Source organism: Pan troglodytes, chromosome 2, assembly GCF_028858775.2.
Source record: "Pan troglodytes isolate AG18354 chromosome 2, NHGRI_mPanTro3-v2.0_pri, whole genome shotgun sequence".
NCBI classification, from domain to species: domain Eukaryota; kingdom Metazoa; phylum Chordata; class Mammalia; order Primates; family Hominidae; genus Pan; species Pan troglodytes.
The window spans coordinates 166,435,643-166,463,418 of record NC_086015.1 but is presented as its reverse complement, the minus strand read 5'-3'; the positions used below and the strand labels follow the sequence as shown (position 1 = coordinate 166,463,418).

General features: G+C 35.3%; 1 long non-coding RNA gene across 1 annotated transcript in view; it reads right to left on the bottom strand.

The window, feature by feature from the left end:
* Positions 1-23,268, bottom strand: part of LOC107970832 (uncharacterized) — a 54,835-nt gene extending 31,567 nt beyond the window's left edge. The window contains exons 1-3 of the long non-coding RNA XR_001713767.3: positions 22,682-23,268; positions 22,408-22,473; positions 13,248-13,335 (exon numbers count right to left, since the gene is read on the bottom strand). This is a non-coding gene — a long non-coding RNA (uncharacterized LOC107970832). The remainder of the gene's footprint in view (positions 1-13,247; positions 13,336-22,407; positions 22,474-22,681) is intronic.
* Between the last annotated feature and the right edge of the window lie 4,508 nt (positions 23,269-27,776).

Sequence of the window (27,776 nt, the reverse complement as noted above, 5' to 3'; positions counted from 1 at the left end):
AAATTGACATTGACTCCTTAAAAGGAAGCATATTTTTCCAGTAGAAGCCTTGGTAAAATAACCACTTTCTCCAATTCTGTTCCATAGCAAAAGAAAAAATGGATTCTTATTGCACTGATGTAAACAACTATATTTCCATAATAATACTCACAGTTAGTTTTCAAATTCTAGAGGAACAGGCAGAGAGAAACAAACATACTCCAAATCTTGATCACAGGAGTATATGTTACTTATTTATTAAAGGCCATAAATAGTTCAAAATAAGTTTCCTTGAGTGTGAAAAACATAACATGAATCAGCAATATTCCAAGCAAAAGTCAGAAAGTTTACTTTAGCTTCCTGAGTTCAGTTCACTTAGTTAACTCTTGTTTTGCTTGATATTCCTTAACATTTCAGCTCTTCATTAGTCCTGTATATTTTCCTTTATTCTAATGTTTCAATTTCCAATGTTATTGGAAGTCTGTATTTGAAAGCACCTTTTAAAGTTCTATAGTTTATTATAAACCATCTTTTGAAAATAATTAAAACAAGACAACAATTGTCTGTGTATAGCAAAATGTCCAGGGTAGTTGCAGTTATAAACACAATTGATAAAGAAGTTTAGTTACCTCTGGGGTTTAAAATAACATAAAAACCTTAATTATGATTGACAGCATATACTCAGATATTAGAATTTTAGAAATCCCATACAATTTTGGAACATACATCAGCATTATTTACCAAGATATAACCTAAAAAAGATTGAGCATCATTTTGGCCATCCTGTGTACCTAAATGTGTCAGCTAATCCTGTTTAGTTCTCTTTTATGGACACTTCAGGGGCCATCTGACATATTCGAAAAGCCAGCTACCAGGAAAGACAATTTTGAAACTGAAGTTAGCTTTTGGGAAGGCTGCTAAATGAGGTTTGAAACACTTGATATTATAAAATAGGATTTCAGATTACCATAAATTATTTTGCCAAAATGATGACTCAGATATTTGAAAGAAGCATAAACCTTTTATAACCCTTTACAAATTTTGCCAAAGAGCACATTAGTGCCTTAGGAAAACCTTGTTATGCTTTTATTCGAATGCTTAATTTACAGAAAATACATATAATACCTTTTTAAAAAAAAATTAATCAATATGTTCCCATGGAGAACCTCTTCTGCAAGATTAATTTCCACGATTCTTCCATCTCTTCTTTGAACCTTCAGCTTTTTCCTAATTTAACTCAAAACAATTATTTAATCCTAGGCAAAAGTTTACATTTCCATGCCTTCTTATAACCTTTTATTAAAAAACACATTTCAGCCAGGCGTGTTGGCTCATGCCTATAATCCCAGCACTTTGAGAGGCCAAGGTGGGTGGATCACTGACGTCAGGAGATCAAGACCATCCTGGCTAACATGGTGAAACCCCGTCTCTACTAAAAATACAAAAAATTAGCCAGGCGTGGTAGCAGGCACCTGTAGTCCCAGCTTCGTGGGAGGCTGAGGCAGGAGAATGGCGTGAACCCGGGAGGCGGAGCTTGCAGTGAGTGGAGATTGCACCACTGCACTCTAGCCTGAGTGACAGAGCGAGACTCCGTCAAAAAAAAAAAATTCACTGTTCAAATCTATTTTTAGTAGTTTTAGTTATCTCCTAGCAATTTTTAACTTTAAGGTAAAACCTGTTCAGTTTCTTTAATTGTGTCCTAAGTGCAGTCAACATTTGCCTTCTTAATTAGGGTTGTAGTTAGTTTCATATGTCCCCAGGCCCTACCAGTTGTGAAGCCGGGAAGTCAAATAGTTCTCAAAACCCAAAAAGCAGTTTGTTACCTTAAAACACTTAGCAAATCTTGCATCTGATCTGAATTTTACCAAGAGTCTTTAGGGAAGTTTTTATTTCTTAAAGATTAAAGTCACCCAAAAAGAAGGGCACCACAGATTTTATGTTCCCTTAAAAAATATTAGATCCAAGCATTTATCTTTCTTTAGGCCAAATTAATTAGTGCACTTTTTACAGACATTAGACACATCACACACACAGACAGGGAGGGGAAAACCCAGTCCCCAGGTGGGTTTGTTAAGAGACAGGGCTAGGAGAACAAGCATGTATCAAGTCTTAAACTTTCCCTAAGGCAGGATTGGTAAACAAAGTCTCGCCACCAAAGTTACAAGCTATCCCCTCAGGATGTAAAACAAAATGGAGGCTTCATTTCACAACCAAAATTTCACAGGAAATATAAACAGTAAAATTTGTGAGGCCTGGCCTAGTAAAAATGTCTTCTAAGAGGAAAAAAAAATCTTTAAAGGTTAACTGCTGTGGGGTAGTGAAGGGGAAGAAAAGAAAAGTGCAAAAATGCCTAGGAAAGAACCTTTTGTTCTTATGCAAGTGGTTCCTACAACAGGGAAAAAGTTTAACTACTGTCCAGTGGAGCCAAACCCCTTGGCAGAGGAAGAGAGGGTTCTGGTAGTGTGGTTGGAAACCAGCCAGCTGCCCCAGGCACCTTGGATCATGTAACTCCAACCCAGTAGAGAGGGGAGGGTAGAGGGGAGCTGCTGTTTGTCAGTCTTTTCCAAAAAGAAAAGCCTATGAAAAGGCCCCCAACCCCCTGGAGTGATACGGGTGTGAGGGTGCAGTTTCCTGTAAGCTCAGACATCTGAGGATGAAAAGGCTTAGAAGCCACAGTGAGAGGTTTCGAGTCCCCATTTTATTCACCATTTATCAAGCCCCACGTTGGGTGCCAAAAACTGTTGCAGGAATTTTCCTTAGTTCAGCTAAAGATGGGGTCCCTGGTAGAGTGCTTCCCACCCGGCTGTTCAAATCCCAGGTTCCACACAGAAAGAAAAGGGGCCAGGCTCCTCCTTACTGCAAACAGCGTGAATTTTTGTGGCTCTACCTCAGTGCACATCTCCAGTGCATGGGTCATTTGGAGTATTTCTGGGGACCCCCTCCCGCAAGGATGTCTCAATATTATAATCAGATTTTCTAAAGACAAACTGAAGGAAATAGTTCTGAAATCAGCAAGAGAAACATGTCCAGTCACCTCTAAAGGAAAGCCTGTAAGACTGATAACAACTGCTCAGCAGAGCCCTTACAGGCCACAAGAGAATAGGATGGCATATTCAAAGTGCTGAAAGAAACAAACAACCAGCCAAGAATACTATGTGAAGCAAGATTAAACTTTATAAGTAATAAAGAAATGAAGCCATTCTCAGACAAGCAAATGCACAAGTAATTAATCATCACAAGATCAACTATACAAAAAATGCTCTAAGGTATTCTAAATGTAGAAATAAAAGACAATCAATATTCACCATTGTGAAAGCACATGAAAGTATAAAACTCGTAGATAAAAGAATCACACAAAGGAGAAATAGAAAGGAATCAATTGCATTCACTATAGAATTCTACTTAACTTCAAAGACAGAGAAAAAGAAACATATAATTTATAAAACAAGTATAAAACACTTAACAATATGCAGAAACAAAATGTAAAAATCATTATTAACTTTGAACATAAATTGATTAAGTGGTCCCTTAAAATAGATTGGTGGAATGGAGTCTTAAAAATCATCAAACTATATGCTGCTTACAAGAAACTCACCTTATCCACAAAGGCATGTAGACTGAAAGTAAAGGGGTGGGGAAAGATGTTTCACACAAATGGAAACCAAAAGAGACCAGCAGTAGCTGTACTCAGATAAACTACACTTTAAGTAAAAAAATTTTTAAAAACTAAATAAATAAAAATAAATAAATAAGGTTATTATATAAAGATAAAGGGACGAATTCAGCAGAGAGATATAACAATTCTAAGTATGAATGAATCCAACAAAAGATAACTCAGATATATAAAATAAACACTATTAGATCTAAAGAAGGACATAGATGACAACAAAATAAAAGTAGGGGACTACAACACTCCAGTCACAACATTAGAAAACATTGAAAAAGAAAATTAACAAAAATTAAACAAATTAAATTTTAGACAAAATGAGCCTAACAGATATTTACATAACACTATGCTCAACAACTGTAGAATGTATATTCGACACATCAGCGTATGAAGCTGAGAGACCACGTTAGATAACAAAATAAGTCTCAACAAATTTAAAAGCATATAATCATATCTATTATCTTCTCAGATCACAGTTGAAAAATCTGGGAATCAATATCAAAAGGAACTTTAGAAAATATACAAACACATGGAAATTAAACATCATGCTTCTGAACAATCATTGGCTCAATGAAGAAATAAAGCCATAAATTTAATACAATGCAACAAATAAAAATGAAAACACAGCATACCAAAACATGTGGAATACAGCAAAAGCAGTGCTAAAAGAAAAGTTTATAGCATTAAAAACCTACATCAAATAATCAGAGATTACAAATTAACAGCCTAATGTCACATCTCAAAGAACTAGAAAAGCAAGAGTGGTCAAACACAAAATTAACAGAAGAAAAAAAAAAAAAAAACAAAGTTCAGAGCTTAATTAACTAAATAAAATAGAGACCAAAAAAAACAGTTAAAGGGATCAATGAAAAAAAAAGTTGTTTCTTCAAAAAGATAAACATAAATGACAAACTCTTAGGTAGACTAACCTAAAAAATAAGAGAGTTGCTCCAAATAGATGAAATTAGAAATGAAAAAGATGATATTACATTTGATGCTACAGATATACAAAAGGTTATCAGAGTATGAGAACAACTATAGGCACACAAACTAGAGAATCTAGAGGAAACAGACAAATTTCTGGAAACACTCAGCCTCCCAAGATTAAAGCAAGGAGATACAGAAAACCTGAAAAGTCTAATATTTAGTACAGATTGAATCAGTAATAAAAAAGTATTTGAATAAATAAAAGCTCAGGATAAGATGGATTCACAGCCAAATTCTACCAAATAAATGAAGAACTTCACCAATTCTTTTGAAAGTATTCCAAAAAATTGAGAAGTAAGGAGTAATTGGTAACTCATTCTACAAGGCCAATGTCAGCTTGATATCAAAATCAGAAAAAAGAAAAAATAATGAAAACAGAATATCAACATCCTTCAAGGAGAAAGAGACAAAAACCCTCCAATATGGTAGCAAACTGAATCCAGTCCCGCAGCACATGAAAAAGATAGTATGCCATAATCAAATGGACTTAAACCAGGTATGCAAGAATGATTCAACATATGTAAATCAATGCATGTGATACATCACATAAACACAATAAAAATCATCAAAATAGATATATAAAAAGCACTTAATAAAATACAGCATTCTACACAGAGAAGAAAAATGACTCAATATAATAAAGATCGCATATGACAAGGTGACACTCAACATCATACTGACTGGGGAAAATTTGAAAACATTTCCTTTAATAACTCAAACCAAACAAGGATATCAACTTCTACCATTTATATTTAACATGGTAGTATAATTCCTAGTCAGAGCAATCAGGCAAGAGAAAAAAAATACAAAAAACACAACCAAATTGAAAAGAGAGGAAGTCGAATATACCTGTTTGCTGAAGATGTGATGTTGTACCTAGAAAAACAAAACTGAAAAATGAAACATGCCTATATTTTATAAATGAATTCAGTAACCAATAACATCTCAGGATACAAAATTAACATACAAAAAATCAATATCATTTCTATACACCAGGATACAAAATTGGCATACAAAAAATCAATAGCATTTCTATACACCAATAATGATCTAGCTGATAAAATCAAGAAGGCAATCCCATTTACAATTGCCTAAAAATAACCCTAGGAATATATGTAAGCAAGAAGATAAAAGCTTTCTATAATAAAAAACTATAAAAAAACAGATATATTGTAGATAACAAAAACAAATGGAACAATATTTCATGCTCATGAATTGGAAGAATTAATATTAAAATAATCACACTGCCTAGAGAAATCTACTAATTTAATATAATCTCCATCAAAACACCATTTTTTAAAGAAAATTAAAAGGTACCATTTTAAAATTTATATAAAGCCTAAAAAGAGACTTTATAGTCAATGTATCTCAAGCAAAATGAATAAACGTGGAGGCATCAGATTACCTGACTTCAAATTTTACTACAAAGCTATATAAGCAAAACAGCATGGAACCACTATAAAAATAGACACATAGAGAACAGTACAGAATATGAACCCCAGAAATAAAGCCAAATATTTAAACTCAATTGATCTTTGATAAATTCACCAAGAACATACACTGAGAATAGGACATCCATATCAAAAACTGATGCTGGGAAAATTGAATTGTCATATGGAGAAAAATGAAACTGAATAACTATGTCTCAGCACATACAAAAGTCAACTCAACTCCTCCTTGTACCTCTGGTAGAATTCGGCAGTGAATCCGTCTGGTCCTGGAGTTTTTTGGTTGGTAAGCTATTAATTATTGCCTCAATTTCAGAGCCTGTTATTGGTCTATTCAGAGATTCACCTTCTTCCTGGTTTAGTCTTGGGAGGGTGTATGTTTCGAGGAATTTATCCATTTCTTCTAGATTTTCTAGTTTATTTGTGTAGAGGTGTTTATAGTATTCTCTGACGGTAGTTTGTATTTCTGTGGGATCGGTGGTGATATCTCCTTTATCATTTTTTATTGCATCTATTTGATTCTTCTCTCTTTTCTTCTTTATTAATCTTGCTAGCGGTCTATCAATTTTGTTGATCTTTTCAAAAAACCAGCTCCTGGATTCATTGATTTTTTTGAAGGGTTTTTTTGTGTCTCTATTTCCCTCAGTTCTGCTCTGATCTTAGTTACTTCTTGCCTTCTTCTAGCTTTTGAATGTGTTTGCTCTTGCTTCTCTAGTTCTTTTAATTGTGATGTTAGGGTGTCAATTTTAGATCTTTCCTGCTTTCTCTTGTGGGCATTTAGTGCTATAAATTTCCCTCTACACACTGCTTTGAATGTGTCCCAGAGATTCTGGTGTGTTGTGTCTTTGTTCTCGTTGGTTTCAAAGGACATCTTTATTTCTGCCTTCATTTCATTATGTACCCAGTAGTCATTCAGGAGCAGGTTGTTCAGTTTCCATGTAGTTGAGCGGTTATGAGTGAGTTTCTTAATCCTGAGTTCTAGTTTGATTTCACTGTGGTCTGAGAGACAGTTTGTTATAATTTCTGTTCTTTTACATTTGCTGAGGAGTGCTTTACTTCCAACTATGTGGTCAATTGTGGAAGAAGTGCAGTGTGGTGCTGAGAAGAATGTATATTCTGTTGAATTGGGGTGGAGAGTTCTGTAGATGTCTATTAGGTCCACTTGGTGAGCTGAGTTCAATTCCTGGATATCCTTGTTAACTTTCTGTCTCGTTGATCTGTCTAAAGTTGACAGTGGGGTGTTAAAGTACCATTCCTTCTGAAACTATTCCAATCAATAGAAAAAGAAGGAATCCTCCCTAACTCATTTTATGAGGCCAGCATCATCCTGATACCAAAGCCAGGCAGAGACACAACAAAAAAAAGAGAATTTTAGACCAATATCCCTGATGAACATCAATGCAAAAATCCTCAATAATATACTTGCAAACCAAATCCAGAAGCACATCACAAAGCTTATCCGCCATGATCAAGTGGGCTTCATCCCTGGGATGCAAGGCTGGTTCAATATATGCAAATCAATAAACATAATCCAGCATATAAACAGAACCAATGACAAAAACCATATGATTATCTCAATAGATGCAGAAAAGGCCTTTCACAAAATGCAACAACACTTCATGCTAAAAATTCTCAATAAATTAGGTATTGATGGGATGTATCTCAAAATAATAAGAGCTCCCTGTGACAAACCCACAGCCAATATCATACTGAATGGGCAAAAACTGGAAGCATTCCCTTTGAAAACTGGCGCAAGACAGGGATGCCCTCTCTCACCACTCCTATTCAACATAGTGTTAGAAGTTCTGGCCGGGACAATCAGGCAGGAGAAGGAAATAAAGGGTATTCAATTAGGAAAAGAGGAAGTCAAATTGTCCCTGTTTGCAGATGACATGATTGTATATCTGGAAAACCCCATCGTCTCAACTCAAAATGTCCTTAAGCTGATAGGCAACTTCAGCAAAGTCTCAGGATACAAAATCAATGTGCAAAAATCACAAACTCCCATTCACAATTGATTCAAAGAGAATGAAATACCTAGGAATCCAACTTACAAGGGATGTGAAGGACCTCTTCAAGGAGAACTACAAACCACTGCTCAATGAAATAAAAGAGGACACAAACAAATGGAAGAACATTCCATGCTCATGGGTAGGAAGAATCAATATCCTGAAAATGGCCATACTGCCCAAGGTAAATTATAGATTCAATGCCATCCCCATCAATGTACCAATGACTTTCTTCACAGAATTGGAAAAAACTACTTTAAAGTTCATATGGAACCAAAAAAGGGCCCGCATTGCCAAGGCAATCGTAAGCCAAAAGAACAAAGCTGGAGGCATCACACTACCTGACTTCAAACTATACTACATGTCTGCAGTAACCAAAACAGCATGGTACTTGTACCAAAACAGAGATATAGACCAATGGAACAGAACAGAGCCCTCAGAAATAATGCCACGTATCTACAACCATCTGATCTTTGACAAATCTGAGAAAAACAAGAAATGGGGAAAGGATTCCCTATTTAATAAATGGTGCTGGGAAAACTGGCTAGCCATATGTAGAAAGCTGAAACTGAATCCCTTCCTTACATCTTATACAAAAATTAATTCAAGATGGATTAAAGATTTAAACGTTAGACCTAAAACCTTAAAAATCCTAGAAGAAAACCTAGGCATTACCATTCAGGACATAGGCATGGGCAAGGACTTCATGTCTAAAACACCAAAAGCAATGGCAACAGAAGCCATAATTGACAAATGGGATCTAAGTAAACGAAAGAGCTTCTGCACAGCAAAAGAAACTACCATCAGAGTGAACAGACAACCTACAAAATGGGAGAAAATTATTGCAATCTACTCATCTGACAAAGGGCTAACATCCAGAATCTACAATGAACTCAAACAAATTTACAAGAAAAAAACAAACAACCCCATCAAAAAGTGGGCGAAGGACATGAACAGACACTTCTCAAAAGAAGACATTTATGCAACCAAAAGACACATGGAAAAATGCTCATCATCACTTGCCATCAGAGAAATGTAAATCAAAACCACAATGAGATACCATCTCACACCAGTTAGAATGGTGATCATTAAAAAGTCAGGAACCAACAGGTGCTGGAGAGGATGTGGAGAAATAGGAACACTTTTACACTGTTGGTGGGACTGTAACCTAGTTCAACCATTGTGCAAGTCAGTGTGGCGATTGCTCAGGGATCTAGAACTAGAAATATCATTTGACCCAGCAATCCCATTACTGGGTATATACCCAAAGGATTATAAATCATGCTGCTATAAAGACACATGCACACGTATGTTTATTGCGGCACTATTCACAATAGCAAAGACTTGGAACCAACCCAAATGTCCAACAATGATAGACTGGATTAGGAAAATGTGGCACATATACCCCATGGAATACTATGCAGCCATAAAAAATGATGAGTTCATGTCCTTTGTAGGGACATGGATGAGTCTGGAAACCATCATTCTCAGCAAACTATCACAAGGACAAAAAACCAAACACCGCATGTTCTCACTCATAGGTGGGAGTTGAACAATGAGAACACATGGACACAGGAACGGTAATATCACACACTGGGGCCTGTTGTGGGGCGGAGGGAGCGGGGAGGGATAGCATTTGGAGATATACCTAATGTTAAATGACGAGTTAATGGATGCAGTACACCAACATTGCACATGTATACATATGTAACTAACCTGCACGTTGTGCACATGTACCCTAAAACTTAAAGTATAATAAAAATAAAAAATAAAAAAAACAGAAGTCAACTCAAGATGGAATAAATATGTAAATGTATGACCTGATCTTCAAAAAGACTAGAAGAAAACCTTGGGAAAACTCTTGTGAACTTTTATCTAGGTGAATAATAGATGACTAAGTTCTCAAGCACAAGCAATAAAAAACAAAATAGAAAAATATAACTAAAGTAAACTCAAATGTTGCACAGCAAGAAAAATAATATGTAGACTGAACAGACAACCTGAAGAATTGGAGAAAATATTTGCAAATTATGCACATGGCAGGAGTCAAATATCCAAAGTACACGAGATACTCAAATGACTCAACAGGAACAGCAAAATAAAATAAACAGCCCCATTAAAAAGGAGGCAAAGAATATGAATAGACACTTGTCAAAAGAAGACATACAATGGCCGACATGTGTATTAGAAAAAGAAACTCCACATAACTAATTGTCAGAGAAATGCAAATTAAAACCACAATAAGATATCATCTTACCCCAGTCGGAATGGCTATCGCTAAAAATGTAAAATATAACTGATGTTAGCAAGGCTATAGAGGTAAGGGAACTCTTATACACTGTTGGTAGGAAGGTAAATTATTACAACCATTGTGAAAAATAATATAGAGATTTCTTGAAGAGCTAAATGTAGAACTACAGTTTGTTCTAGCAGTCTGACTAGTGAGTATCTACCCAAAGGAAAATAAATCAATATAGGAGATAGAGCAAGATGCCTGAATAGAACATTTCAGTGATCATTTTCCCCACAAGAACACTGTATTGAACAACTATTCACAAAAGAAAGTACCATCACAAGTTGCAGAACTCAGGAGTATAACCACAGTGCCTGGTTTTTACATTGTATCAAACAGAAGCATTGAAAGAGGTAGGTAAGACAGTCTTAAATTGCCTACACTGCCTCCTCCTGTTCCCTGTCAATGCTGTGTGGCATGGAGAAAGAATCTGTGTGTTTGGGGAAGGGAGAGCAAAGTGATTGGAGGACCTTGGGTTGGAATTCAGGGCTACCTGTCACAGCCAAACTCTTTCCATTTGAGGGGGAAAAAAAAGGGAAGATAATGAGGACTTTGTATTGCAACTGGGACACCAGCTCAGCCACACTAAAATAATGCACCACATAGAGTTCTGAAGTCCTGATTCCAGGCCCTAGTTCCCAGAAGACATCACCTACTGACTAAGGAGCCCATCAACCTTGAGTAAACATTGGCAGTTTCTAGGCAGTAGTCACCACAGGCCTGAGAAGACTGTGGAAATTGAAAGAAACTCCTTCTGCTTATGTAAAGGAGGGAGAAAAGTAAAGACAACTTTGTCTTACAACTTGGGTACCAGCTCAACCACAGTAAAATAATGCAATAAGTAGATTGTGAAAACCCCTGATTCCAGGCCCTATCTCCCGAATGGCATTTCTAGATATATCCTAGGCCACAAAGAAACCTGCTGCTCTGAAAGGAAAGGTCCAGTACTGGAAGGATTCCTCAGTCATCGCCATAGGACTTGGGTAAGATTCAGTAAACTGCTGGCTTAAGGTATGACCCAACATAATCACAGAGGTGGTGGCCACAAGAAAGCCTGCATTATTCCTATCCAACTTCAGGCAGCTTAGCACAGGAAGAGAGACTAAATTTGTTTGAGGAAAACTAAGAGAAAAGAACAACAAAAATCTGTCAGGTAATCCAGGGAATTCTGGATCTTACACAACACCACCAAGGCAGTACTTTAATAAGTCTCCGAGAGTCACAGCATTCCTGGGTTTGTGGCTTGGCCCTAATGCAGATATAGTTGCAGTGGCAAAAAAAAAAAAAAAAAAAAGGTAGATCATAATACTCAAATCTCTGAATACCTGATAAGCCTTCTATAAAAGGACAGAAACAAAAATGCCCAGGCTTCAAATATTAGAATACATAACAGATTCTTCAGTGTCCAGGTCTTATAAGCATCAAGACCATCCAGGAAAACATAACAGAACTTAACATGTAGAAGAAAGAATTAGTTAGATTGCAGACAGGCTATGTGAAAATACAGAGTCAGAGGAGACAAAAGAAAAAAATTTAAAAATGAAGCACAGCTACAAGATATAGAAAATAGCCTAAACTCAACAAATCTAAGACTAACTAATCTCAAAGAGGAGGTAGAGAAAGAGTTTGGCATTGGCATAGGCATAGAAACTGTATGCAAAGAGTTAATAACAGATAATTTCAAAACCTAGAGAAAGATATGAATGTTCAAAAACAAGAAGGTTGTAAAACACTAACTAGATTAAATTTACTTAAGAATACCTCAAGAAATAGTGTCAACAGGATTGCTACAATTTCTTCTTTGAAAGTCTGCTAGAATTCTGCTGTGACTCCGTCTGTTCCTGGACTTTTTTTGTTGGTAATTTTTTATTAAAATTTCAATCTCACTGCTTGTTATTGGTCTGTGCAGGGTATCTAATTATTCCTGATTTAACCTAGTTTATGTGCCTAAAGGCATTCATAGTATCCTTGAAGGATCTTTTATATTTCTGTGGTGTCAGTTGTAATATCTTCTATTTTGTTTCTAATTGAGTTTATTTGGATTATTTCTCTACTTTTTTTGGATAATCTTGCTAGTGGTCTATCAATTTATTTATCTTTTCAAAGAACCAGCTTATTGTTTCATTTATCTTTTGTGCTTTTTTAAAAAAAATTCATTTAGTTCTGCTCTGATCTTGGTTATTTCATTTTGTCTGCTGGGTTTGGTTTTGTTTTATTCTTGTTTCTCTAGTTCCTTGAGGTGTGATTTCATTTTTGACAGAATGATCATTCACGAGCAGGTTATTTTATTTCCATCTATTTGCATGGTTTTCAAGGTTACTTTTGGAGTTGATTTCTAGTTTTATTCCACCGTGGTCTGAGAGAGTGCTTAATATAATTTCAATTTTTTAAAACTGAGGTTTGTTTTGTGGCCTATAATATGGTCTATCTTGGAGAAAGTTATATGCACTGATTAATAGAATATATATTCTGGGTTTTTTGGATAGAATTTTCTGTATATACCTGTTAAGTCCATTTGTTCCAGGGTATAGTTTAAATCTATTGTTTCTTTGTGTTTTGATAACCTGTCTAGTACTGTAAGTGAAGTATTGAAGTCCCCAACTATTATTGTGTTGCTGTCTATCTCATTTCTTAGGTCTATTAGTACTCGTTTTATGAATTTGGAAGCCCCAGTGTTAAATGCATAGATATTTAGGATTGTGATATTTTCCTATTGGACAATGTCTTCTATCATTATATAATGTCACTTTTTCATTTTTTAACTGCTGTTGCTTTAAAGTTTTTTTTTTGTCTCATATAAAAATAGCTACTCCTTCTTGCTTTTGGTGTTGATTTGCATGGAATGTCTTTTTCCACCTTTTTACCTTAAGTTTATGTGAGTCATTTTGTGGCAGGTGAGACTCTTGAAGGCAGCAGATAGTTGGTTGGGAAATTCTTGTTCATTCTGCAATTCTGGAAGGAAGGAAGGAAGATGGGAGGGAGGGAAAGAGGGAGGGAAAGAAGGAAGGAAGGAAGGAGGAAAGGAGGAAGGAAGCATGGAAGAAAGAAAGGAAGGAAGATGGGAGGGAGGGAGGGAAAGAGGGAGGGAAAGAAGGAAGGAAGGAAGGAAGGTAGAGGAAGGAAAAATAGTGTAAAAATAATGCTTTATTTAAAATCCAAACAAAAAACTTATACATTTGTATTAAATCATTATATTCTATCTAATAACCAACTTAATTATGTAACATTGTTTTCAAATATTGAAAACAATGGAATTAGTATCTGCTAGATTTAAGCAAAAGAGCTTTGGAAATGTATATTTAATCAATTATAAAAAAGAAAAATATGTCCAAAAATGCTTCTGTCCGATTAAGAAATACCATTACATAGAGTAACTTCTAATACATTAATTCCAAACTATCTTTAAGTATTGCTTGACATTATACATAATAAATCTGTGCTAAAAAGTCTCCAATGTCCAAGAACTTGTATAATATTGAAATGGGCTCAATGTAATAAGAGAAAGAGCAATTTAAATTTCAACACTCAGAAGTCCAAGCCTACTGAGAAAACAACTTATTAGTAAACATCAAATGCTTCCTACAGAGAAACAATTTATTTCCCACAGAGAAAACAACATATGAACAGAAACTTCACTAAATACACAATCTGGTTCTAAGGAGCAGATGCTGATCAATAATTCAATATCTAAAATCAAATAATGAGGGAGTAATGGTAAACATTTATTTATGAAGTAGTAAATTGTGTCTTTGTCTTTCATGTCTAAAAAACAGAAAACTCTACAACATATGCTGTTTCCCTGTTTTCATACAAAATATACATTTAGTAAATTGGAGAGTAATTGTCAACAAAGTGAAATACATTTAAATATATATTATTCACTGCAGGGAGTATTTTCATTAAGAAGAAACTCAATTATTACTTATAATTTACTAACCTGATTGGTAGTAAAACTACTTTTCTGCTAACTCCACCAAGTAATAAACAGGTGAAGTCTGAACACGGAAGAGGGAAGCAGAATATTTTAATTTTGTCTTTCTAGCAATAAGGGCATTAATACATGCCATTTATCATAATTGGTGATACAGTTTTTACTGTTTCTTTCCATTTATTTTTATCTCAAGCTATATTTTGTAGTTGTGTAAAATAATTTAAAACCATGGCCATTAGAGGTAAACCATGTATTACCTCTAACACAATAGGTAATTAAAATACAAGGTGCTGGTCTTGACTTTCTCCAATCTTTGCATGGAAAATTTAACCAATCTGTAAATCTTACACTACAAAACAAACAAACAAACAAAAGCACCCTAATTTACTGATCATGTCTCCACTTTGCAGAGTAGAATGTTCTTGTTTGGCTAGAATCATTCCACAAATATTTATTAAGAACCTATTATGTGCCAGATAGTGGCAGTGTTCAAGTCCACTGAGATATATAAGAGATTACATGTACCACACTGCATAAAGATGCTTCCCCAGATAAGGTTAACAGTCTAATACAGAAAATAAATAAATACATACATATAGCAAGCAAGAAGACTTTGTATTATGTTATAAGTTGATAGCTCAAATGGAAAAACGGTATAGTAGGGGTGTTTGTTGTGAGGCAGGAAACAATTTGTTACATTTTCATTTGGTACAATGTATAATGTCATTGAGGAGGTTCAAAGATGATTGAGATAGACATTCCAAGTTTAGAAGTTTATTCCGTGTAAAGGAATAGTCAGAGCACAAATGTAAGTATGCATGAAGTATTAAAACCTTGGGTCCATCATGGTTAGAACCAAGAATACATGGGAAAAAGTATTACGAAATAACGTTATTGAAGTAAATAATGGTGAAATTAGGCAAAGTATTGTAGTCTTTTTAATGACTTTTTTTCTGAGTTAAACCGGAAACTATTGTAGGATTTTGAAAAGAGACTACCATGATCTGACTCACTGTTTTTTTTGTTTGTTTTGTTTTTGTTTTTTTGTTTGTTTGAGACACAGTCTTGCTCTGTCACCAAGCTGGAGTGCAGTGGGGCGATCTCGGTTCATTTGCAACCTCCACTTCCCAGGTTCAAGTAATTCTCCTGCCTCAGCCTCCCAAGTAGCTGGGACTACAGATGTGTGCCACCAACCCCAGAATTTTTTTGTATTTTTTAATAGAGATGGGGTCTCACCATGTTGGCCAGGGTAGTTTTGATCTCTTCACCTCATGATCTGCCCACCTCGACCTCTGAAAGTGCTGGGATTACAGGCATGAGCCACTGTGCCCAGCATGTGTTTTTGTTTGTTTGTTTGTTTGGGTTTTTATTTTTTTTAAACACATTAAAAACTTGATACTATGTGGAGAAGATTATGTACGGACAAGGGCTGAAGAAAGTACTGTTTGCTAGTAGGCTATTTCAGGCAATTAGGTGAATGGTAATTGTGTTTCATCAGATTCGTAACAGTGGGAATAGTGCAATGAAATCACTATGTATATATATTGTGTATATATTATGTATATATTGTCATGCATTTATAAATATTTATAAATTATACATATGTATTAAAAATCTAAAATTGCTTTTGGAATTTTTAATTATTAAGTAATTTTAAAAAAGTTTTGGTGGGTACATAGTAGGTGTCTATATTTATGGGGTTCTTGAGATGTTTTGATATAAGCATTTGATGTGAAATAAGCACATCATGGAGACTAGGGTCTCCATCTCCTCAAGCATTTATCCTTTAAGTTAAAAACAATCCTATTATGTACTTTAACTTATTTTGAAATATACAATTAAGTTATTATTGTCTATAGTCACCATATTGTGCTTTCAGACAGTAGGTTTTATTCATTCTTTCTATTTTTGTACCCATTAAACATCCATGCCTCCCCTCAAAATCCCCACTACCTTTTCCAGGCTCTGGTAACCACCCTTCTACTTTTTATTTCCATTAGTTCAATTGATTTAATTTTGGGATCTCACAAATAAGCGAGAACATGTAATGTTTGTATTTTTATGACTGGCTTATTTCACTTAACATTATGATATCCAGTTCCAACCATGCTTTTGCAAATGACAGAATCTCATTCACTTTTATGGGTGAATAGTACTCTACTGTGTATATGTACCATATTTCCTTTATACATTCATCTGTTTGTGGACACTTAGGTTGCTTCCAAATCTTAGCTATTGTAAACAGTGCTGCAACAAATATGACTGCAGATAGCTCTTCAATATGATGGTTTCCTTTCTTTGGGCTATGTACCCAGCAGTGGTATTTCTGAACCATATGTTAGCTCAATTTTTAGATTTTGAGGAACCTCCAAACTATTATCCATAGTAGTTGTGCTAAATTTCATTTCCATCAACAGTGTACAAGTGTTCCCTTTTCTCCACATACTCATCAGCATTCATTATTGCCTGTCATTTGGATATAGACCATTTTAACTCAGGTGATATCATATCTTTTTGAAGTTTTGATTTGCATTTCTCTTACAATCATTGATTTTGGGCACTTTTGCATATGCTTGTTTGCCATTTGTATGTGTTCTCTTGAAAAATGTCTATTTGAATCTTTTGCCCATTTCGATTGAACTTCTAGATTTTTTTCTATAGAGTTGTTAGTGCTCCTTATGTATTCCGGTGATTAATCCCTTGTCGGGGGGTAGTTTGCAAACATTTTCTCCCATTCTGTGGGTTGTCTCTTCACTTTTTCGATTATATCATTTGCTGTGTGAAAGCTTTTTAACTTGTTGGCATCTTGTTTTTCCATATTTGCTTTGGTTGCCTGTGTTTGTGGGATATTGCTCAAAAAATCTTTGCCCAGATTAATGTCCTGCAGATTTTCCCCAGTGTATTATTGTAATATTTTTGTAGTTTGAGGTTTATATTTGAGATGTTAATCAAATTTGATTTTATTCTTTTATAAAGCAAGAGATAGTGGTTCAGTTTTATTCCATTGCTTATGGCTATCCAGTTTTCCCAGCACTATTTATTAAAGAGACTGTTTTTACCCAGTGCATATTCTTGTCAACTTTGTCAAAAATGTGTTCACTGTAGGTGTATGAATTTGTTTTTGGCTTCTCTATTCTGTTCCATTGGTCTATATGTCTGTTTTTATTCTGTTCCATTCTGTTCCATTGGTCTATATGTCTGTTTTGGTTACTATAGTTCTATAGTAACTATACTATACTATAGTTCTATAGTATAATTTGAAGTCAGGTAATTTGATTTTTGCAGTGTTTGCTTGTTTGTTTGTTTGTTTTGCTTATAGGTATTCAGGGTTCGTTGTGGTTCCATATAAATGTTAGGGTTGTTTTCTCTACTTATGTGAAAAATGTCATTGGTATTTTGATAGGGATTGCATTGAATCTGTACATCGCTTTGGGTAGTATGGACAATTCACAATAATTGATTCTTCCAGTTTATGAACATGGAATATTTTTTCCATTTTTGATGACCTCTTCACTTTTCTTTATTAATGATTTATAGTTTTTATTATAGAGATTATTCACTCCTTTGGTTATTTTCTAGGTATTTAATTTTATGTGTGGCTATTATAAATTGCTTTACTTTTTTTCTTTCTTTTTCACATTGTTCACTGTTGGCATATAGAAATGCTACTAATTTCTGTATGTTGATTTTGTATCCTGCAATTTTACTGAATTTGTTTACCACTTTTAGTAGTTACCTTGTGAAATCTTTACATTTTCTCAAATGTAAAATCATATCATCTACAAACAATGACAATTTGACATTTTTTGTCAAATTTAGATGCCCTTTGAATCTTTATCTTGTCTAGTTGCTCTATCTAGAATTTCCAGAGTTATGCTGAACAACAGTGGTGACATTGGACATCCTCATTAACTTCCATATCTTAGAAGGAAGGTTTTCAAGTTTTCCTTATTTAGTATGATACTAGCTGTGGGTCTGCCATATACAGCTTTTATTATTTTGAATTATGTCCTTCTATACCCAGTTTGATGAGGGTTTTTTATCATGAAGAGATGTTGAATTTTATCAAATGCTTTTCCAGCATCAATGGAAATTATAATATGGTTTTTATTCTTCATTCTGTTGATATGATGTATCATGTTGATTAATTTGCAAATATTGAAACATCCTTGCATCCCAGAAATAAATACCATTTGGTCATGATTAATAATCTTTGAAATGTATTGTTGAATTTGATTTGCTAGGTTTTTTGTTTGTTTTGTTTTAGGATATTCACATCAGTATTTATTGGAGATATTGGCCTGTAGTGAATGTTATTGCTGTTGTTGTTTTGATATGTTTTTGTCTGATTTTGCTGTCAGAGTAATACTAGCCTCAGAGAATGAGTTTGGAAGTATTCCCTCCTTTATTTTTTGTAATAATTTGAGTAAGATTTATATCAATTCTTATTTAAATGTTTTTTAGAAATCGGCAGTGAAGCCAGTAGGTCTCAGAAATTTCTTTATTGAAAGATGGTTTATTACAGCTTTGAATTTGTTATTGGTTACTGGTTTTTTCAGGTTTTTAATTTTTTCCTGGTTCAATCTTGGTAGATGGTGTGTGTCTAAGAATTTGTTTATTTCTTCTAGAGTTTCCAATTTATTGGCATATAGTTGCTCATGGTAGCCACCAATGAGCCTTTGAATTTCTGCACTATCAGTTGTAATGTGTGCCTTTTCATTTCGGGATTTATTTATTTAGATATTCAATCTTTCTTTCTTAGTCTGGCTTAAGGTTTGTCAATTTTGTTTAAATTTTCAAAAAACATCTTGATTTTATTGATTTTTTATTTCAATTTTATTTATTTCTGCTCTAATCTTTATCATTTTTTTCCTACTAAGTTTGCTCTTGCTTTTCTATTTCTAAAGATGAGTTGTTGGATTGTTTACTTGAAGTTTTTCTGTTTTTTCGATGTAGGTACTTGTAACTATAAACTTCCCTCTGAATACTGCTTTTGCTCTATCCCATAGGTTTTGATATTTTTTTCATTATCATTTATTTCAATAAAATTTTTATTGGCTTCTTAATTTCATTATTGACCTACTGCTAATTTAAAAGCATATGGTTTAATTTCCTTGCATTTGTATAGTTTCCTAAATATTTATTGTTACTAATTTTTAGTTTCATTTCATCATGGTCAAGGATGATGCTGCATATTATTTCAATTTTGTAGAGTAGTTTAATACTTGTTTGGTAACCTAACATATGGTCTATCCTTGAGAATGATCCATGCACTGAGAAAAATACTGTGTATTTGTATCTCTTGGATGAACTCTCCTGTAAATATTTGTTAGATCCATTTGGTCTATAGTGCAGATTAAGTCTGATGTTCTTTTGTTTATTTTCTGTTTGGAAGATTGCCCATTGCTGAAAATGGGGTGTTAAAGCCTTCAGCTATTATTGTATTTGGGCCTATCTCTCTGTTTAGCACTAATAATATTTACTTCCTGTATTTGTGTGGTCCCATGTTGGGTGCATATATATTTAAAATTGTAATATCTTCTTCCTGAATTGACCCCTTTATCATTATATAGTGACCTTCATTGTCTCTTCTTATAGTTTTTGTCTTGAATTCTGTGTTGTCTGTGCTTTTTTGGTTTCCATTGGCATGGAATATCTTTTTTCATTTGTTTATTTTTAATGTATGTGTGTCTTTATGGGTGAAGTGTGTTTCTTGTAGACAACAGATCAGTGGATCTCATTTTTTCATCCATTTAGCCGGTCTATGTCTTTTGATTGGAGAATTTAGTTCATTTACATTTAATGTTATTATCGATAAGAACTTACTCCTGCCATTTTATTTTCTGTTTCTTTTGTGGTCTCTTTCTTTTTTTCATTTCTATCTTCTCTAGTGAAAATGATTTTCTTGGTGAGATGATTTAGTTTCTTGCTTTTTATGTGTTACATATCCATTGTATGTTTTTTGGGTTGAGGTTACCATGAGGCTTACAAATACTATCCTATAACCCATTATTTTAACCAGATAAAAACTTTTCACTATTTGCATAAACAAGCAAGAATCCAAAAGAAAACTTATGAAGAGTCTTCTTAACTGTTTCCAACTTTTTAACTTTTTATTGTTTCTATTTATATCTTTCATACTATGTCTTGAAAAATTATTGTAGTTACTATTTTTAATTGATTCATTGTTTATTGTTTATTCTTTATAATTAGGATAAACATAGTTTATACCCCACAGTTACAATGTTATAATATTCTGTGTTTTTATGTATACTTACTGTCGTGGATAAGGTTTTTTAACCTTTATGTGATTATTTATTCTTCATTAATTTTCATTTCTTTCTGATTGAAGTACTCACTTTAGGACTTTTTTTGTAGAATGGGTTTTGGTCTGGTATTTATGAAATCCCTCAGATTTTGTTTGTCTGGAAACGTCTTTATTTCTTATTCATGTTTGAAGGATATTTTTGTTGGATATACTATTCAGGTGTTAAAGTATTTTTTCTTTAGCACCTTGAATATGTCATGCCACTCTGTCCTGGCCTGTAAGATTTTCTCTGAAAAGTCTGCTGCCAGATGTATTGGAGCTCCATTTCATATTATGAGCTTATATTATTTCGCTGCTTTTAGGATTTTTTTTTATCATTGATCTTTGGGAGTCTTATTATTAAATACTTTGAGTTACTTTTGTTGGGGTTAAATCTGCTTGGTGTTTTATAATCTTCTTGTACTTGGATATTGATATATTTCTCTAGCTTTGGGAAGTTCTCTGTCATTATCCATTTGAATAAACTTACTATCCCTATCTTTTTATTTACCTCCTCTTTAAAGCCAGTAAGTCTTAGATTTGCTTGTTCTAGTCTATTTTGTAGATATTGTAGGTGTGTTTTATTGTTTTTTCTTTCTTTTGTCTCCTCTGACTGTATATTTTCAAATAGCCTGTCTTAGAGTTCACACATTGTTTCTTCTGCTTGATCTATTCTGCTATTACAGGACTCTGATGGATTATTCAGTATGGCAATTGCATTTTCAGCTCCAGAATTTCTGCTTGATTCCTTTTAATTATTTCAATATATTTGATAATTTTGTCTGATAGAATTCTGAATTCCTTCTCTGTGTTATCTCGAATTTCTTTATTTCCTTAACACAGCTATTTTGAATTCTTTGTCTGAAAGGTCACATATTTGTTGCTCCAGAATTGTTTTCTTATACCTTATTTAGTGACCTATATGTTGAGACCATGTTTTCCTGAATGGTGTTGAGGGTAGCAGATGTTCTCTGATGTCTGGCCATTGAAGAGTTAGGTATTTATTGTAGTCTTCACTGTCTAAGCTTATTTGTAGTTATTTTTCTTGGGAATGCTTTACGTGATGTGATCTAAGCTGTTTATGCTTTAGGGGGCACCCAAAGCCCAGTGACACTGTGGTTTTGCAGACTCATAGAGGTACCATATTAATGATCTTGAATAAGGTCTGGGAGCATTTTCTGGATTACCAGGCAGAGTCCCTTGTTTCTTCTCTCAAACATAAAGAGCCCCCCACCCCCATTCTCTCTCTCTCTCTCTCTCTCTCTTTGTTCTGAGCCACCTAAAGTTGTAGGTGGAGTGACATAAACACCTCTGTAGCCGTCACCACTATGACTGCACTGGGTCAGAGATGAAGCCAACATAGCTCTGTGTCTCACCCAAGGCCTGCTGTAACCACTCCCTGGTACTGCCTATGTTCACTCAAGGTCCCAGGGCTCTACAATCAGCAAGTACCAAAGCCAGCCAGGCTGATGTTTTTCCCTTCAGGGCAATGAGGTCCCGCAGGACATGGGTGGGCCCTGAAATACCATCAGGACTCAGGGTCTAGGATAGAAAAACTTAAGAGTCTCCCTGATTTTCTATTGTGTTGGGACTGAACTGGCACTCAAACTGCAACATGCAGTTCTTCTCATTCTTCTCTCCCCTTTCTACAGACAGAGGAACCTCACTTCATAGCCAACACCCACTCTGGCCACAGGGATTAGTACCAGACTACCACCAATGTCCTCTTAAGGCCCAAGGTGTCCGAAGTCAGTTTGTGGTGAATCCTTCCTGGCCTGGTACTCACCCTTCAGCGTAGTGGGCACCTCTTTGGTCCAGGGCAGGTCACGAAATGCCATCCAAGAGTCAAGTCCTGGAACAAGGAACCCCAAAGCCACCTTTGTACTCTACCCCCCATGGTGGTATTGGTAACTTAGGTGCAAGGCAAAATTCCCTTTTACTTTTCCTTCTGCTTCCCTCAATCAGAAGGAGTTTTGCCCCATAACCACCACAGCTGGTAACCTGAAGTCAGAAAGTCTCAGAGGCTCACCAAGGCCCTTGATGTAGTACCTGGGAATTACCTGGGTCTCCTCACATAGCAGGTGATAAATGCTGGCAGGTCTGGGTCCTTTCCTTCAAGGCAATGGCATCCCTTCTGGCCCAGAGTGTGTCTAGAAATGTTATCTGGGAGATAGGGCCTGGAATGGGGGCCTCACAACTCCAACTGTTGCCCTGTCTTGCTGTGGCTGAGCTGTTATCTAGATGTATAAAAAAGTCCTCTCCACTTTTCCCTCTCCTCTCCCTAAGCAGAAGACAGGGGTCTCTTTTGGAGCCTTATGTTGTGCAGCTTGAGTCTAGGGAATGGGTGATGCCAGCAATCCCTTGGCTGCCACAGCTGGTGTCTCAGTATGTCATGTCCCCCGACCCTCAGTCCATTGTCTATGAGCCTAGTACAGCCCTAGAATTCAACTGTATGTTGCAGTCCTTATGGCCTCGACTGCATTTCAGGTTTACTTAGAGGCTGAGATTATTTTGACCCTTCGTGGCAAGGTTTCAGCACTCAAATCTGGACCACTTGTATCAGCAATTGCTCTCTGACTAGGGATGGTTTAAATGCTCCCTTTGTAGGCAAGCACCTGTTGAGTTTGGTCTGGTTTATGTTTCCGCTTTAACAGGACAGCATTGAATTCAGAGCCTCACAATTGCTGTGTTCTACTTCGCCTGGCAACCAGAGATGATCCCTGCAACATGCTGCTGTTGCTGGGAGTGGGAAAGAGGTGGCATCGGCAGCTCAAGACTGATTTTTCTATCTCTTCAGTGCCTCTTTCAACAATATGAAGTTCAAACCAGGTACTGAGGTAGTGGGAGTGCTTATCTAGTTTTTGGCTTTTAATAAGTTGTTTTTTCTCCATAGATAGTCATTAATTTGGTGTGCTTGATGGGAGGCTGATTAGTGGAACTTTCTATTCTGCCATCTTGCTCTCCATCTAGCCCCTACTTTTGGATTAGATGTCTGGTATGTGAGATAAAAATACCTAAATGACCCTAAGATCTTGTCTGAGTTACTGGACAGATGAACATAATGTCAACAATGTTAGGAAAGAAATACGAGTTTCAGGTTTCAACATGTTAAATTTGCTCTTTAATTCAGAGGTTGAGTAAGTATTTGATTATGTATTAGAAGTTTAGGAAGCATCCTGGAGTACTTCTTTAATAAAAAGATACTCCTTTGATTGTTATTCAATAAGCCTGTTATTTAACCAGGTACTGTGTTTATAGTACAAGTCAGTGTTACATTCAAAGTTTAAATATGTATGATATTTTATTTTGGATAAAATAATGCAAATTTAATTTATCATATGAAAGTGTGCTTCTCACTTAAAGATAGTTTTTTTTTTAAATTATAATTGAAGTTCTGAGATACATGTTCAGAACATGCAGGTTTGTTACATAAGTATACACGTGCCATGGTGGTTTGCTGCACCCATCAACCTGTCATCTACATTAGGTATTTCTCCTAATGTTATCCCTCCCCTAGCCTCCCACCCCACAACAGGCTCCCTTGTGTGAAGCTCCCCTCCCTGTGTCCATGTGTTCTCATTGTTCAACTCCCACTTATGAATGAGAACACATGGTGTTTGGTTTTCTGTTCTTATGTTAGTTTGCTGAGGATGATGGTGTCTACCTTCAGACATGTCGCTGCAAAAGACATGATCTCATTCCTTTTTATGGCTGCCTATTATTCCATGGTGTATATGTGGCACATTTTCTTTATCCAGCCTGTCATTGATGGGCATTTGGGTTTGTTCCAAGTCTTTGCTATTGTGAACAGTGCTGCAATAAACATACGTGTGCATGTGTCTTTATAGTAGAATGGTTTATAATCCTTTGGGTATATACCCATTAATGGGATTGCTGAGTCAAATGGTATTTCTGATTCTAGATCCTTGAGGAATTGCCACACTGTTTTCCACAATAGTTGAATTAATTTACACTCCCACCAACATTGTAAAAGTGTTCCTGTTTCTTCATGTTCTCTCCAGCATCTGTTGTTTCCTGACTTTTGAATAATCGCCATTCTAACTGGTGTGAGATGGTATCTCATTGTGGTTTTGATTTGCATTTCTCTAATGACCAGTGATGATGAGCTTTTTTTCGTATATTTTTTGGCCGCATACATGTCTTCTTTTGAGGAGTGTTTGTTCATATCTTTTGCCCACTTTTTGATGGGATTGTTTGCTTTTTTCTTGTAAATTTGTTTAACTTCCTGGTAGATTCTGGATATTAGCCTTTTGTCAGATGGATAGATTGAAAAAGTTTTCTCCCATTCTGTAGGTTGCCTGCTCACACTGATGATAGTTTCTTTTGGTGTGCAGAAGCTTTTAGTTTAATTAGCTCCCATTTGTCAATCTTGGCTTTTGTTGACATTGCTTTTGGTGTTTTAGTCATGAAGTCTTTGCCCATGCCTGTGTCCTGAATAGTATTGCCTAGGTTTTCTTTTAGGGTTTTTATGGTTTTAGGTCAAAGATGTAAGTCTTTAATCCATCTTGAGTTAATTTTTGTATAAGGTGTAAGGAAGTGGTCCAGTTTCAGTTTTCTGCATATGGCTAGCCAGTTTTTTCAACACCGTTTATTAAATAGGGAATCCTTTCCCCATTGCTTGTTTTTGTCAGGTTTGTCAACGATCAAATGGCTGTAAATGTGTGGTGTTATTTCTGAGGCTTTGTTCTATACCATTGGTCTATATGTCTGTTTTGGTACTGGTATCATGCTGTTTTAGTTACTGTAGCCTTATAGTATAGTCTGAAGTCAGGTAGCATGCTGACTTCAGCTTTGTTCTTTTTGATTAAGATTGTCTCGGTTATACAGGCTCTTTTTTGTTTCCATATAAAATTTAAAGTAGTTTTTTTTATAATTCTGTGGACAAAGTCAATGGTAGCTTGATAGGGATAGCATTGAATATATAAATTACTTTGAGCAGTGTGGCCATTTTCATGATATTGATTCTTCCTATCCATGAGCATGGAATGTTTTACATTTGTTTGTGTCCTCTTTTATTTCCTTGAGCTGTGGTTTGTAGTTCTCCTTGAAGAGATCCTTCACATCCCTTGTAAGTTGTATTCCTAGGTATTTTATTCTCTGTGTAGCAATTCTGAATGGGAGTTCACTCATGACTTGGCTCTCTGTTTGCCCATCATTTGTGTATAGAAATGCTTGTGATTTTTGCACATTAATTTTGTATCCTGAGACTTTGCTGAAATTGCTTATCAGCTTAAGGAGATTTTGAGATGAGACAATGGGGTTTTTTTAAATATACAATCATATCATCTGCAAACAGAGACAATTTGACTTCCTCTCTTCCTATTTGAATACGCTATCTTTCTTTCTCTTGCCTGATTGCCCTGGCCAGAACTTCTAATACTATGTTGAATAAGAGTGGTGAGAGAGGGCATTGTTGTCCTGTACTGGTTTTCAAAGGGAATGCTTCCAGCTTTGACCCATTCTGTATGATATTGGCTGTGGGTTTGTCATAAATAGCTCTTAATATTTTGAGATATGTTCCATCAATACCTAGTTTATTGAGTGTTTTTAGCATGAAGGGGTGTTGAATTTTTATTGAAGGCCTTTTCTGCATCTACTGAGAAAATCATGTGGTTTTTGTCATTGGTTCTTTTTATGAGATGGATTACGTTTATTGATAAGCATATGTTGAACAAGCCTTGCATCCTAGGGATGAAGTTTCTTGATCATGGTGGATAACCTTTTTATTGTGCTGCTGAATTCGGTTTGCCAGTATTTTATTGAGGATTTTGCATCGACATCTATCAGGGATATTGGTCTGAAATTTTTGTTGTTGTTGTGTCTCTGCCAGGTTTTGGTATCAGGTTGATGCTGACCTCATAAAATGAGTTAGGGAGGAGTTGCTCTTTATCTATTGTTTGGAATATTTTCAGGAGAAATGGTACCAGCTTCTCTTTGTACCTCTGGTAGCATTCAGCTGTGAATACATCTGGTCCTGGGATTCTTTTGGTTGGTAGGCTATTAATTACTGCCTCAGTTTCAGAACTTGATATTGGTCTCTTCAGGGATTTGACTTCTTCCTGCCTTAGTCTTGGAAGGGTGTATGTGTCCAGGAATTTATCAATTTCTTCCAGATTTTCTTGTTTCTTTGTTTAGAGCTCTTTATAGTATTCTCTGATGATAGTTTGTATTTCTGTGGGATCTGTGGTGATATCCCTGTTATCATTTTTTATTGTGTCTATTTGATTCTTCTCTTTTTTCTTCTTTATTAATCTAGCTAGCAGTCTATGTGTTTTGTTAACCTTTTCAAAAAAACAGCTTCTGGATTCATTGATTTTTTGAAGGGATTTTTGTGTCTCTATCTCCTTCAGTTCTACTCTGATCTTAGTTATTTCTTGTCTTCTGCTAGCTTTTGAATTTGTTTGCTATTGCTTCTCTAGTTCATTTAATTGTGATATCAGGGTGTTAATTTTAGATCACTCCCACTTTCTCCTATGGGCATTTAGTGCTATAAATTGCAGTGTCCCAGAGAATTTTGTACATTGTGTTTTTGTTCTCATTGATTTCACGTAACTTATTTATTTCTGCTTTAATTTTGTTATTTACCCAGCAGACATTCAGAAGCAATTTGTTCAGTTTCCATGTAGTTTTAATTTTTCAGTGAGTTTCTAAATCCTGAGTCCTAATTTGTGATTGCACTGTGGTCTGAGAGACTTTTGTTATAATTTTCGTTCTTTCGAATTTGCTGAGGAGTGTTTTACTTCCCATTATGTAGTCAATTTTAGATTTAGTGTGATGTGGTGCTGAGATGAATGTCTATTCTGTTGATTTGGGGTGGTTAATTTTGTAGATGTTTATTAGGTCTGCTTAGTCCAGAGCTGAGTTCAAGTCCTGAATATCCTTGCTAATTTTCTGTCTTGTTAATCTGTGTAATATTAACAGTGGGGTGTTAAAGTCTCCTACTATTATTGTGTGGGAGTCTAAGTCTCTTTGTAGGTCTCTAAGAACTTGCTTTATGAATCTAGGTGCTCCTCTGTTGGGTGCATATATATTTAGGATAGTTAGCTCTTCTTGTTGCATTGATCCCTTTACCATTATGTAATGCCCTTCTTTTCTTTTTTGATCTTTGTTGGTTTAAAATCCGTTTTATCAGAG